This window comes from Dendrobates tinctorius, unplaced genomic scaffold (assembly GCF_039654945.1).
Source record: "Dendrobates tinctorius isolate UK_male_01 unplaced genomic scaffold, ASM3965494v1 ptg000223l, whole genome shotgun sequence".
NCBI classification, from domain to species: Eukaryota; Metazoa; Chordata; class Amphibia; order Anura; family Dendrobatidae; genus Dendrobates; species Dendrobates tinctorius.
In genome coordinates, this window is record NW_027361890.1 from 462594 (window position 1) to 478038 (window position 15445).

A 15445-nucleotide genomic window follows, 5' to 3' on the forward strand; every position below is an offset into this window, starting at 1 on the left:
TCTCTTCCTAACTTCTATTGTCCATATACAGCGAATATCAGGTGTGCGAGTATGGAGCAGGCAAAGGAACTGAGCCAATGCCTTGAACGGCAGGTACAAGCTGTGTTTTACAGCCATCACTTGCCTCTACATTAACAAACAATGAAATTGTTAAAAAATGTAAAAGGTAAAAAATGAAAGCTCAGAAGTGATCATTGGTTAAAGCCAGAAGAGGACAATTTTAAAGGAGGTTTTAAAAATATGAATTTGAATTCCAACTAATAATGCTGTATTACAAGTATGAAATTTCACAAACCACTTGTGTGGGAGAACCATTTTAGGCTTTGGAGATAAATCAACTATCTCAGTGAGGTCGGTAGGGCAGCCTGTTGAGAAATATTCCCAGACTTTACAATTATACTTTGTAGAACAAAACAGAGTCAAATTAGGAGCAAGGAAACAGTAAAACTTATATGTAAGCGCTCTGGAATGGTGGAGTGACTTGTAAAATAATTGACACCTTGTAAAGTGAGCGCTCATAAATGATGTGTCCAAGGTCAAAAGTTTCCAGTGTTTTATGTAAATTGTTTGGCATTCTACATGTATCCATGTACTACCATGTGATTAAGAATTTTACACCCAGCACAGAAAACGTGGCTCTACAAAATGGTTTTAGTGGATTCCTAATTATATATTTTTATATTTTAAAGGGAATCTGTCACCCCTTTTTTGAGATATCATATAATGATATTATTCAATTGTGTGTCACATAAGGATTCTCTTAGTACTTTTGCTTCCCCCTGACCCCGCACCTTTCATGCATAAATACCTTTTTTATATCGGTTCAGATGTATGTAAACTGCCACGGTCCAGTCCGATGGGCGGGGCTTATTCAACTGCTCCCCCCTCCCTGTCTTGCTCTACACAAGAAGAAATGCGTAGAGCAAGACAGGGGAGGGAGCAGGTGAATAAGCCCCGCCCAGCGGACCGGACCGTGGCAGTTTACATACATCTGAACCGATATAAAAAAGGTATTTATGCATGAAAGGTGCGGGGTCAGGGGGAAGCAAAAGTACTAAGAGAATCCTTATGTGACACACAATTGAATGATATCATTATATGATATCTCAAAAAAGGGGTGACAGATTCCCTTTAAATATTCGTATAGAGTTAAAACATGTTCTGACACACATGACAATCATACTGGTTTGAGCAGGGAAAAGCCTAAAATGGAGACATCCAAGGGTATGTACACACAACGTCTTTGTTCTGCCGATGAATTTTCCTAGGAGAAGCCACTTTTTCCTTAAGTGAAAGCAGATGATAGCGGTCACAAGGGAGCACTGGGAAGGGAGCCTGGGAAATGATGGAGAAGGTCGGGTCCTAATGCAGCTCCAGCCGTGTGCCTCTACCTGATGAAGACGGGGTACCGTCGAAATGCATTGTGGTATAGAAAGAAACTTCCTTGTCTTGGTCTTTTTTTTGCGCCCCTGTGACCATGCTCATATTGCACTACTTTTTCCTGAAGTGGCATCGTTGACAGTTTTGATGTTTTTTGCAGCGGCTCCTCTGTATTTTATGCTGTAGTTGTGAAGAAAAATAAATGAGAAGAAAGAAGAGTGAGTATGTTACTTCACGGTTTTTGAACTTTTGAGCAGTTAAAAGAAGTAACAAAAGACTCAACTTGTAATGTTGTTTTTACATTTTTGTGCACGATCTTCATTTTTAGTGGTGGTTTTGAGTCTCAGTACTGCCTGAAAAAGACATACCCTATCGATCATGCACATACCCGATCAGACATTTTTGCTTGACCCCAGAAAAAGGCTACATTCACACATCTATTTCCATTTTTACATAGGTGTAAAATGGAACGTTTTACTCTTGTGGCATCCATTAAGCTTCCATTTTGCATATGGAATTCACCCGTTTTTTCTCATCTGTTTTTAAAGATGAAAGAGATAAACTGAACTCTTGATGGACAAAATGAATGATAAACTGATGAAAACTGAAAGAAAAAGTATGTTTTCTGTAATACAGTATATCCATGCTTAACAGATCACCATAGACTTTAATGGATGAGCCTGGTCCATAAGACAGATGAGAAAAGGACACACAGATCGATTTTTAAAATGTATGCGTGTATAGATCCATGAAACGCTATAAGTCCTTGTGCTGTCCGAGAAAACAGCAGACGACACATGGATGTCTACATGGGGTGGGTGAATCAGACTAACACAGTGTTAAAGTTTTTAAGATCGCTCAATATTAGAAGATAGCCACTATCAGATGTCTGGAAGAGACTTACTTTCCACTTTCCATATGGAAAACGCATTAATGTTTTGCAGAGCTGAGAGTGCATAAGTTGGTTGGGAAAGACAGTTGTTGGCCAAACAAGCCTCGGTCAAACTGCCATCTAAGGTGTATAGGCACCTTAAGGGATTGGCTGTTGTTGGACAGATTGAGAGAGCGACTAACTACAGGAGGTTCAAGGATGCTGTCACAGCCATGACCTGCCAATTGAAGGGTCCGAAAGTTCCCACACACCCAGATCAGTAGATCAATGCTATGAATGATGTATAAGGCTAAAGCCCCCGTTACACACTGCGATATCGCTAGCAATATCGCTGTAAAGTCACTGATTTTGTGACGTTGCAGCGATATTGCTAGCGATATCGCTGCATGTGATACTTACCTCCGACCGGCTCCCCCGCTGGTTATCGCTGATCGCTCGAGAAGCTCCTAGACCATTTCTCGTCGGGCGCTTCGTGCTGTGCTTCCTGTGGCGCCGACGAGCGACGCGTGGAGCCGGGTGGGAGGACGCAGGATCGCCGCGTCTGACAGGTAAGTAGCAATCCTCGTCCCCAGCGATGTCGCTAGTGAGATCTGCCTGTATGGCAGCTCACTAGCGACCACCTAGCGATGCACCAGCGATCCTGACCGCGTCATATCGCTGGTCGGGATCGCTGGCGCATCGCTAGGTGTAACGGTACCCTAAGTTCCTACGAAGAATATTTGGTATATTTTTTTTCATCAACATCAGAAACTCACCAAAAGCTCATTGTGGCAACTTTGCCTAATAGTTGAGGGGTCCTGTTACAGATTTTGCTTTTGGGACACAGAGCTTTAGTTCCACCTACACATTCAGCAGTTGATTTCTGAATGTCAATGTCAGTATCTAGTACAATTGTATCCAGTCCCCATGACACTTCCAAAGTAAATTACCGTTTTTTCCAGCGTATAAGATGACCTTTTAACCCCGGAAAATCTTCTTAAAAGTCGGGGGTCACCTAATACGCCGGGTGTCGTCTTATAGGATGGGTACGGGCCAATCATCATATGGTGGCGGGGAGTAGTCCCGATGACGAAGGGAGGGGGCGTCTCACAGGGAAGGTGTAAGTGGAGTATCCCCCTATTACCTCATTGTGGCAGCGGTGCTCTCTGCGGGTCTCTGCGCTGGGGGATGGTGGCAGCTCATCTTTAAGCAGCGCGGCGGCTCTGTGCTGGGGAGTGGCAGCTCTTTGTGCAGCGTTGGGGCTCTGCCGGCATTTCCTCAAAGCTCGGAGGTCCCGGCAGCTTCATTGCTGCGATGCGGTGGCCTCCAGGAAAATGGTCTCTGGGGGCGGCGCATGCTCAGATTCAGATCTCCACTTACACCTTCCCTGTGAGATGCCCGCTCCCTTCGTCATCAGGACCACTCCCCCCCACCATATGCAGATTGGTTCGCACCCGCCCTATAAGATGATACCCTGCATATAAGAAGATCCCCGACTTTTAAGAAGATTTTATATTTTAACTGGAAAAGTTGGGGTGTCATCTTATACACCCAGTCGCCTTATATGCCGGAAAATATGGTATATGTTTTCTTTTTAGACATTATATGTCTGATTAAAAAAAAAGCTCTTATAAATTTATGTCAACAGAAAAAGTAAAAAAAACAGGGCTCTCAAATGGAGGGGATTTAAAAACAAACAAAACAAAACAAAGGTTTCTAAATTGACTGCATTTTATGAAGTGAGCTACAAGAGATGGTAGAAATGTACGCCATCCACTTCATAGAACAAGATGATTGTACTTTTTCCTTGTATATAGCATGTGACTCACTTTACCTATTCATTTCAGGGTTTTTACTGTGGTAGTAAGAAATAAACATGTGTTCCACTATTATGAATATTTATGAGCTCCCCGAAATGAGTCCTCACGATGATTCTTATATAGAGTACTCATAATTTCCTAATGAGGAAGATGATGTATGCCACGCATATAACTGTACTCTTTCTTACCTGTAGGTGCCAAACTAAGACATGTTTTGTTAGTGCCCTTCTTATTTGTAGACTTGCTGTAGACTGAATGGATTTATTTCAGCAGCATGTACAAAGATTTCTGCAAACCTCATTCAGGTTAATTAGACTATTGCAGAAATTTCCTCAACAAACCTGATATATGTCAATATACTGAGGAGATAAAGGCAGCATTCAGTGTAAACAATTACTTTATTATCAAATGTTTAACACCTTCACGAGACACGACATCCACCGTACATGTACGATTGTCGGCAGCGTGTGCATGGAGCAGGTTCACGGGGTAAACCTACCCCATACCCGGCAGATGATGCTACAGCCAGTACCTGCCTCTAACAATCGTGGGTTAAATGCCACTGTCAAACTCTGACAGTGACATTTAATACGTGCCCCTGCATGGGGGTGCGACATTCCATGTTCCCATCGGCGTACCTGTGATGTGATGGCTCGAAAAGATGAAGAAAAAAAGGTACTCCAGAGTAGAAAATATAAACACTTCGTCTTTAATGGAAGAAATTCATAAAAATAGGCACAATGCGGACAACATATAGATCTCAGAGAGCTACCAACCGACGCGTTTCCACACTTCGGTCTTAATCATTGTTAGTATACTGTAGATTGTCAGACTGGAGGTTTTAAAACCTTTCATGAAGCAAACAGGTGAAAAAGTCAATGCTATTTGTTAATTAAATCACAAGTTGAGTAGATTTAACTCTTTGTAAAAGCACTTTAACAACATGCATGTACCATATACAATAAAAACAATACAACATGAAAAGACAATAAACAGTCACAAAATAATACCATGAATGAGACACTCTTATTACAATGCATATCCAAACTGATAAGAAATCAAACATGCATGGATATGTATTGTAATTAGAGTCTTGTCTCATTCTGATTTCATACTTCAGCACAATTTATAAGTTGTTTTTTTTTCTTTGCTTAGTTTGTCTTTTCCTTGACTGAACAAACAACCAACCACATCTGCTGTTTCTTCCTTCTCCGTCACCGTGGAATGTGTTCTAAGATAGGTCTCTGGCCAGAGAACCTCCATTTGTTTATCTGCTAGAGTCAGGGTGAGTGAGAACCCGTCAGCTGTTACAGAAACGAACAGTCCTGCTGTTTTTGATTGATCTCAGACACCGAGCCCATCTTTCTAAATCCACAATAATATCTCCACTTGCACCTCACTCACAGTCCAGCAGTTTTGTTGTGTTCACGGTACTCCACCCTCTATCAGCACAGCAGCCAACCCTTGGTTCCGCAGTTGTGGTCAAGTAAAAGATTTTTCTTCCTACACATGCCAAAGCTAAGAGCTTGAATGTCGCCATGTCCAATCTGTTGGCCACGGAAATATTGCCTTTCCGCCTGGTGTATACAGCCTTCCAAAAGTTGATTGCCGTTTCAGTCTCCCAGTACCAGCTGTCCAGTTGCCATTACTTCTCTAAGAAAGATGTGCCTGCACTACACCAGCATGTTGCAGACATCACCCATTCCTTGAAAAAATCTATGTCTACCAGGGTGCATTTCACCACAGACACCTGGATGAGCAAGCATGGCCAGGGGCGTTACATCTCGGAGACTGGTCACTGGGTTACTCTGGTGGCTGTGGGGGCAGGTGGAGAAGGGTCTGTTCCACAAGTCTTGGAATCCCCAAGGCTTGCAGGGCATTTGGGGATGGAGAACTAAACCACTACTCACCAGAGGATGGAGAACTAAACTACTAAACAACTAGGGTTGGATAATTAAACCAGCATGCACCAATGAATGGTGAACTAAACCACTAGACATCAAGGGATGGAGAACTAAACACAGGAAGATGGAAAACTAAAGTAGTAGACAACAGGGGATGGAGAACTAAACTACTAAACACCTAGGGTTGGAGAGCTAAAATACACACCAGGGGATGGAGAACTAAACCACCACACACCAATGGAAGGTGAAGTAAACCACTAGATACCAAGGTGTCACTAGACACCAAGTCTTGGGTTAGCAAACTCTTGCTGAACAAATTTCTGTTTCTAACCCTTCCAGCACTGCTTCTGCCTCCTCCACTTCATCTAGGGCCTCCACCTGCGCCATTTCCCTTAATGAGACATGCATTCCAAGAGTACAGAGAGAATCCTCCACACCTACATATTGCGCAGCTAGGACTCACCACAATCAAATAGTGTTTACATTAATATGCCTTGGAGATCGCAGTCACAAAGCTCAAGAGTTGTGAACAGGTATCCAGGCCAAGTTTGAGCAATTTCAGTCTCTGCTGAACCTGGAGGCAGGGAAGGCTGTGTGCAATAACAGTGCAAACCTGGTGGCGGCCCTACTCCAGGGTCCTCACAAACGTGCCTCGCATGGCTTACATCCTCAAACTGGTGGTGCAGCAAATTCTCCACCACCATCTCGGCCTGGATGCGCTGCTGCAGAAAGGACAGTCACTGTATGCTCACTTCCGCAATTTGCACCATTGATTTTGAGAGGTCTTTCGGGCTACTGGTTAACTGGTTGATATGCTATGTGCCGACATGGTGGGATTTTAGTGTACATTTTGCAATGATTGTGGCAGCAGCAATGAGCCCAGGTGTAGTATGTCATTTTGCATAGACTGGGCTAATGCATTACAGATGTGGTGCAAATCATGCTTGCAGAGTGGGCACACATGAAGGACCTCTGCACCCTTCTGCACAGTTTCAAAATAACTACTACGATGGTCATCAGCATCACTATTCCGATCATCTACATGCTGGAGCACACTTGGAATAGTCTACGGAAGAAGGTGGTGGTCACAGAGGAAAAGGAGGATGTGGAAGGCATAACAATATCTCTAAGTTCTAGACTGTCGTCGCACAGGTGGGTGCCATGGGTGGCCTGGTGTAAGGCCCACACTACTAGCAGTAAGGATTTAGATTCTTAAATGTGCCTGGTGTCTAGACCACACTATTAGCAGAAAGGCATTAGATTCAGAAATGTGGTCTGGTGTCTGGACAACATTACTAGCAGAAAAGTGTCATGTACAGTGTGGGACTAAGTGAAACACGAAGGGATTAGGGGAAGGAAGCCCAAACACTAGGGAAAGGGTGAGTGCAGATCCAAAAACACTCTGCCTTACCGTCCCTAAATTGGTTCCTCACCAATTGCCAAGCAGGAAAACTAAGCCCAGTATCTCACTAAAGCTAAGCCCTGGATATGGAGGGGGTGGGATGGTCAATGGTCAGTCTCCACTGTAAACTAAAGACAACAAGGTACACAGGCAAGGGGAATGAACTTAGCTTGAGCAGACATTAAACATCCTAGATAGGTAACATCAAATGTCCTCAAACAGCTCCAGAGAGGGAATTAGCAAACTGCTATAGCTCCAAGCCTTCACAAGGGAATAATGTGAATATCACTGGTGACTCTCTGCAGCAGACTGGGGATTTAAAAACACCCAGGTCTAGGTGTGTCAACTAGAGTCAGAGGGAGGTTGCCGCTGGGTCCAAGAGTCAGAAGGATGAAGGCGGTGTCTGTAATGCCAAACGCAGAGACCTTCTGCAGCCAAATGCAGAGCGACAGGCTATTGCATCTGACTCACCCATGACAAAAAGATTTTGATTCTGAAATGCATACTCTTGGCTGGACGACACTATTAGCACAAACTATTTAAATTCTGAAATGTGGACTACTGGCTGGACCACATTATTAGCAGAAAGAATTTAGATTCTGAAATGTGGACTCCTGGCTGGACCACACTATTAGTACAGAATATTTAGATTTTGAAATGTCAAATGCTTTGACTGAATTTTGCCGATTTTGAGGAAAAATGCTTGGGAATCCAAACATGAATCTGAATGTGTAATATTCTTGCCTAATTTGATATTGGTGAACATTTTCCAAACAAGTTTGCTCATCACTAGTCATTAGTCCTGTAAAATATATTCACCCTATGTATTTGTATCATTTATGTTCTAACTGCTGCAGTGATTCATATCTTCAGCCCTTTCACATGCTCTGTGTACTCCATCCACACCAGCCCATGTCTCCTACCCTCTCTTATGTACAGCTTTCATTCTTTCTCCACAATCTTAAACCTCAGAGATACAATCACTCACACTGTACAGCATAAGATATGCTTTCCCAAATCATTGAAGCATTAGCTCTCTCTTTATTCTCCTTCTCCTAGTCACAGGAGATATCTCTCCTAACCCAAGCCCTTCTTGTATTAGTAAGTTTAACTCCTTCTCTGCTGCTCTTTGAAACCCTGTTAATCTCATTAATATTCTTTGCTTGCCTTTCCCTTGTCTTCCTTAACTCTGCTCTCAGGAATTCATGGTCAGCATGTAGCAAACTCCCCTACATCCATGACTTTTTGCTTTCATTTTGATACAGGAAAGATATACAGTATATCTTTGTACTGTATTAGCCAGTAGATAGAAAAATATTTAGAATTGAGAGTCCTCAGTGGTGGATACCTTTTAATGGTTAAGTGAAAAGATGGTAACACATTGCAAGCTTTCCAGACTACTCAGGTCTCTTCATCAGGCAAAGACTAACAACATCTGAAAAATCACAACTTTTACATTCCTTATCTATGAACTGCTCCAATATTTATGTTTATCCCTCTCCCATAATGACAATTCTGCTTCACGCCACTTGTCTTATCTATTACGTTATTGCTATGCTGTTTTGTGCATAAATATGTGATTCTTTGCTTTCAAACTCTCTTAACTGTTTGGCTCTTATTGAAAACTGAATCCAGCAGTCAGACACAAATGCCACTGCTGTGATCTCATATGGTGACTTATATTTTTCACATAACCCCAGACCTGAGAACAGACCAAGTGGCGGTGTTTTATATGCTTCTTTCAACAAAATATGTTTGTCATCCCCCTGTATCCTCACTTATCTTCCCTTCTTTTGACGTCCACACTGTCAGACTTTTCTGGCTCTTCTACCTGCGAGTGTTGGCTGTGTATTGCCCTCCGGGCCCCTCCCATCAGTTCCTACACCATTTTGCCTCCTGGATTTCCCACTTTCAATCCTATGACATTTCCACTCTCATAATGGGGGATTTTAACATCCCTATTGATAATCCACTATCCCCATATGACACTCATCTTTTAATGTCCTCTCTCTGCCTTTCACAGCCTAATAACTCTCCTACATATGAAGATGAGAATACATTGTATCTGATCTTCTCCCGACTCTACTCAGTGCATGATTTTACTAACTCCCCTCTCCCACTTTCTGATGATCACAACCTTATTTCATTCTCTGTCAAGAACTTAGGACACCCTACCTACAACCCTTAAAATTTGGTAGGATGTGAGCGGTTGTCTCATCAATATTCTTGCACCTGTGTTGCTGCCATCTTAACTATATGGGTCCACTGCATCCTTATAGTGCATTTGTTTGAAGGCCTTGGCAGGTAAGCATCTCTGCCTTTTTTTGCTGTATTTTTGAATTTTTGGAGGATTTTCAAGTCCTCTTTTTGTGCTATTGCTATTTAGTTTTAGGGACCCGTAAACGTGGGGATCCGTGACAAGGATTACGAGCTTACGTATTTTGGTCAAAATATCAACTAATAACTCACATTTTTTAATGTGTTTTTTTGCACTTTTTTATTCGGGGTGCAGTTGGGCCCATTTGGTCTTGTAAACTGTGGTGTCTGTTCACAAGGGATGCATCTTGATAGCGCTGGGGCAGCCCGCCTGATCTAATAGAAGGCTGTAACTAATAGACTGCTAACCTGGATGCTGTGCATTGCCATAGTGTGAACAGCACCATATGCAAGCCTTCATTGTGCATTTATAGACCAAGCAGCCGCCCCCTCCATGGATTGGTGGGATGTGAGCGGTTGTCTCATCGGTATTCTTGCACCTGTGTTGCTGCCATCTTAACTATATGGGTCTACTGCATCCTGATAGTGCATTTGTTTGGTGGCCTTGGCAGGTAAGCATCTCTGCCTTTTTTTGCTGTATTTTTGAATTTTTAGAGGATTTTCAAGTCCTTTTTTTGTGCTATTGCTGTTTAGTGTTAGGGACTCGTAAACGTGGGGATCCGTGATGAGGATTACGAGCTTATGTATTTTGACCAAAATATCAACTAATAACTCACATTTTTTAATGTGTTTTTTTGCACTTTTTTATTCGGGGTGCAGTTGGGCCCATTTGGTCTTGTAAACTGTGGTGTCTGTTCACATGGGAAGCATCTTGATAGCGCTGGGCATGATCTAATAGAAGGGCGTAACTAATAGGCTGTTAACCTGGATGCTGTGCATTGCCATAGTGTGAACAGCGCCATATTCAAGCCTTCTTTTTGTGCTATTACCCTTAAAATATATAGCATGTGTTATTTTTGCTCTGTCTCAGAATATTTCAGAGTGCTGATATAGTGGGAGAAGTCTAGTGACTTCAGGGTTAATTTTGCTATCAGAAGTGTTGAACATGATTTTTGTAGGGTTTTTTGCAGGTTGCAGACAGTGTCTTTCCTTTCCTGTCTTGTTAGTTTGGGCCCCATCATTTGCTCAGCCTATTTTCCTGCCTGTGTTTGTGCCTTCATCTTGTTTCACCGTCAATACATGTGTGGGGGCTATCTATTCCTTTGGGGTCTGCTCTGGGGCAGTTAGTTTTCCCTTTTCTTGCTTTAGGCTTATTTAGTCCTCCGGCTGTGACGAGGCGTCTCGGAACATTGTAGGCACGCTCCACGGCTACTGCTAATTGTGTGGTAAGATCAGGGATCTGCAATCTGCATAGTTACCAACCTCTCTGGGTTTCTGTGACTTGGCTTGTTTTGCTTTTTTCTCCTCGGTGACCCATTCATAACAGAATCACCAGCCATACCGCAGATTCTAGGGTACTCAAAAGCAGGAAAAAGTTGTTAAAAAAAATAAGGGTCAGAATTTTTTTTTTTTTTTTTAATATTTTTTCCTCTTTTTTCTCTGGGGCCGTAGGAGGATTTTTTTCTTTTTCCTAATGGAGATTAAGCAATTGTCTGATCGTGTGGAGCAGCTGGCTGCTGAAGTGCAGGGAATTTCCACCTATCTCATTCAGTCACATGCTGCTGAACCTAAGATCCCTACTCCTGATGTGTTTTCTTGGGATCGATCTAAATTTCTGAATTTTAAGAATATTTCTGGCCTTGAAGCCTAACTTATCGGGGAGCTCTGTGAAGAGGTTAAAATTGTCATCTCCTTGCTGCACGGCGATCCCCAGGATTGGGCTTCTTCTCTGACATCTGAAAATCCTATTCTGACTAATGTGGATGCATTTTTTTAAGCCTTGGGGTTGTTGTATGATGAACCTAATGCTGTTGATCAAGCTGAGAGAACCCTGTTGGCATTAAACCAGGGTCAGGATTCTGCAGAGTTATTACTACATGGAATGATAGTGCATTGGCAGCTCTCTTTCGGAGGGGCTTATCAGAGACCGTAAAAGATGCTATGGTGGGATTTCCTGTTCCCTCTGGTCTGGATGATTCTATGTCATTAGCCATTCAAGTTGATCGGTGTTTACGTGAACATAAAACTACACGGGAGGCGCTGCCACCTTTTGAACAAACGTCTGAACCTATGCAATGTGATGGGGTTTTGTCTAGGGCGCAACGTCAGGAGTTTAGAAGGTGTAATAAGCTGTGTTTTTTCTGTGGAGACGCCTCTCATATTATTTCTGTCTGCCCAAAATGAGAGAAACGTTTTGCACACACATTTGCTGTGGGCAGTATACAACCTAAGTTTCTTTTAGCAATTACTCTGATCTGCTCCTTATCCACGTTTTCCACGAAGGCTTTTGTGGATTCAGGAGCAGCGTTGAATCTGATGGATTTGGACTTTGCTAAACGTTGTGGTTTTTCCATGACGCCCCTGCGGATGCCTATTCCTTTGAGGGGTATTGATGCTACGCCTTTGACGGAGAATAAACCTCAGTTTTGGACCCAGGTGACAATGCGAGTTGCCCCAGACCACCAAGAAAATTGTACATTTTTGGTGCTGCATAATCTGCATGATACTATTGTTCTGGGTTTTCCTTGGCTGCAAACTCATAATCCAGTTTTGGATTGGAAATCTGGGTCTGTGGTGAGTTGGGGTTGTCAGTGTGTTCTTAGGGACGCTCCTGTTTTTGTCACGTCGCCGCCAGACTTGGGGCCTGCTGTTCCGGTCGCGGCCGCTAGGAGGCGCCGGACCGCCACTTCGTCGTCAGACTCAGGGACGGCTGTTCCTGCCTCGGCCACTGGGAGGGGCCGTGGTTCTGTCACATCAGACTCAGGGCCTACTGTCCCGGCTTTAGCGTCTAGGAGGCGCTGGTCTGTCACATTGCCTTTAAATTCGGGGTCTGCTGTTCCGGTCGCGGTCACTAGGAAGCGCCATGGCTCACCCGTGCGTTATGGTGCTGACAGAGTAAGGGCACCTGCGCAGGCATCAGAAGGTTACTGCATCATCATCTGGCCTGGTCCTGGGGGCGGTACTGATGACATCATCAGTCCAGGAACCTGTGAGGGGTGACCTGATCCCTCAAATATCTTGGGACTGGTCTTGCAAGCCGCCGGATATATTCTTGGTGATTGACTATTGTTTGACTCTGACCTCAGCCTGGATTTCTGACCCCTCTATTGCCTGATGATTTTGTACTTCTGCTATTCTCCTGGTTTGTGACCTTGGCCTGGATATTCTGACTCTGCTACTGCCTAACGATTCTGTACCTCTGCCGTCCTCCTGGTTTTTGACTCTGACCTTGGCCTGAATTTGACTCTGCTATTGCCTGCCGTTTCTTGTACTTCTGCTGTCTGCCCGGTTAAGACTCTGGGTCCCGACTGCGCTTTTGGTCCCGTTTTTTAACCCCTCTCTGATGACCATCCTGCTCTGGCCGCTGCTCATATTCAGACAGCTACCTCCTGGGCTCTGTTGTAAATCCAGATCCCTGTATAGGGGTAAAGGGTATCAGTGTTTCTCGGGGTGTTGTCTGGCTGCCTTCAGAGCCAGAGATTTGCCTTCAGAGATTTTGAGGATGTCTTTTCTATTGCAGAATCTGAAAAGCTACCCCCTCACAGACAGTATGATTGCCCTATAGATCTGATTCCAGATGCCCGTCTCCCAAAAGGGAGAATATTTAATCTCTCGGGTCCAGAGCGTCAGGCTATGAACGAGTACATAGCAGATAGCTTAAAAAAAGGGTTCATTAGACTGTCCATTTCACCAGTTGGAGCTGGCTTCTTCTTTGTAGAAAAGAAAGATGGTGGTCTCAGACCCTGCATTGATTACCGGGAATTGAATGCAATCACCATAAAGAACCAGTATCCACTTCCACTCATCCCTGATCTTTTTAATCAGTTAATGGGAGCCCGTTGGTTTACTAAACTTGACCTCCGGGAGGCATACAATCTAGTCCGCATAAGAAACGGTGATGAGTGGAAAACAGCCTTTAATACACCTCTTGGCCACTTTGAGTATCTTGTAATGCCGTTCGGACTCCGTAACGCACCTGCCGTGTTCCAGCACTTTGTAAATGACATTTTCAGGGACATTTGTGGGGTGTATGTCGTCGTGTATTTAGATGACGTTTTGATTTACTCTGCTGACACTCCCTGTTTGCTAAACCGGAGAAATGTGTTTTTTTTTTTTGTTTTTTTTTTTGTTTTTTTTGCAGAGGAGGTACAATTTTTAGGATACATGGTTTCAAGCAAAGGCTTCCGTATGGATCCTGCAAAGATCCAACCAATTAAAGCTTGGGTGCAACCCAAGTCGCTAAAAGCGCTGCAGTGATTTTTAGGGTTTGCAAACTATTACCGAAAATTCATCAGGGGTTTCTGCAAAATTGCTAAACCACTCACGGATTTGACCCGAAAAGGGGCAGATGTGACCAATTGGAACCCTGAGGCAATTCAGGCTTTTGCTACGTTAAAAGAGTGCTTTGTAGCCAACCCAGTTTTGGTTCAGCCTGATCTGGACCGCCCGTTTATCGTAGAGGTGGATGCCTCTGAGGTCGGAGTGGGAGCAGTGCTGTCGCAAGGCACTGCATCACTCACTCAGCTTCGCCCATGTGCCTTTTTCTCCTGCAAATTCTCTGCCACTGAGAAAAATTACGATATACGTAATCGGGAGTTATTGGCGATCAAATGGGCCTTTGAGGAATGGTGCCACTTCCTCGAAGGCGCCAAACATAAGATCACTGTGAGATCACTGTGATTACAGATCACAAGAATCTGACTTACCTGGAGTCAGCTAAAAGATTAAATCCTAGACAAGCGAGGTGGGCCTTGTTCTTCTCTAGGCTTTTTTTTTTTTTTTTTTTATCACCTTTCGTCCTGATACTAAAAATGTGAGGGCTGATGCTCTCTCTTGAAGTTTCTGCCCCTCACAGGCTGAGGACTCGGAGCCAGTTCCAATACTGGCCAATGGGATTGTTGTGTCGGCCGTGTCTCTGGACCTTCTGGAGGAGATCCATAGATCCCCAGAACCAGCCCCTGATTCGAAGCCCCCCAGAAATTGTTCCAGCGCCATTTCGCCTACAAGTTCTGAAGGAGTCGCACGACTCTGTCCTGGCAGGCCATCCAGGTGTCAATAATACCGCCAGACTTGTGACTAGGAATATTTGGTGGCCAACGGTAGTTAAGGACTGTAAGGATTATGTACTAGCTTGTGAAATCTGTGCTCGCGCCAAGTCCCCTCATAATCGGCCTGCCGGCTGGCTCCAGTCCTTGCCCGCTCCAGAGAGTCCATGGACCCACATCTCCATGGACTTTGTTACTGACCTACCACCCTCAGAAGGGAAGACATGTATCTGGGTGGTGGTGGACAGGTTCAGTAAGCAATGTCATTTCATTCCCCTCTCTGGATTACCTAATTCAGAAACTTTGAGTAAGTTGTTTATTGTTCATGTAATACGACTGCATGGCGCTCCAGAGAATATCGTGTCCGACCGAGGTACCCAGTTTGTTACTAAATTCGGGAGGGCATTCTGCAAACGTATTGAAATTGAATTATCCTTCTCCTCCGCTTACCACCCTGAGACCAATGGTCAAACGGAGCATACCAACCAGGCTCTAGAGCAATATCTTCTCTGCTATGTCTCGGAACATCAGTCCGATTGGGCGGAACATCTCCCATTAGCTGAATTCGCTCTAAATAACCAATACCAGGAATCTATCAAAACCACCCCGTTATTCTGCAATCATGGTTTGCACCCACGTTTTGGTTC

At 43.9% G+C, this 15445-nt stretch overlaps 1 long non-coding RNA gene across 1 annotated transcript in view; it reads right to left on the bottom strand.

Annotated features, from left to right (window-relative positions):
- Nucleotides 1-1098: 1098 nt before the first annotated feature.
- The window catches only part of LOC141058992 (uncharacterized), a 49347-nt gene continuing 35000 nt past the window's right edge, over nt 1099-15445 (bottom strand). Inside the window, exon 4 of the long non-coding RNA XR_012222357.1 lies at nt 1099-1560. This is a non-coding gene — a long non-coding RNA (uncharacterized lncRNA). The remainder of the gene's footprint in view (nt 1561-15445) is intronic.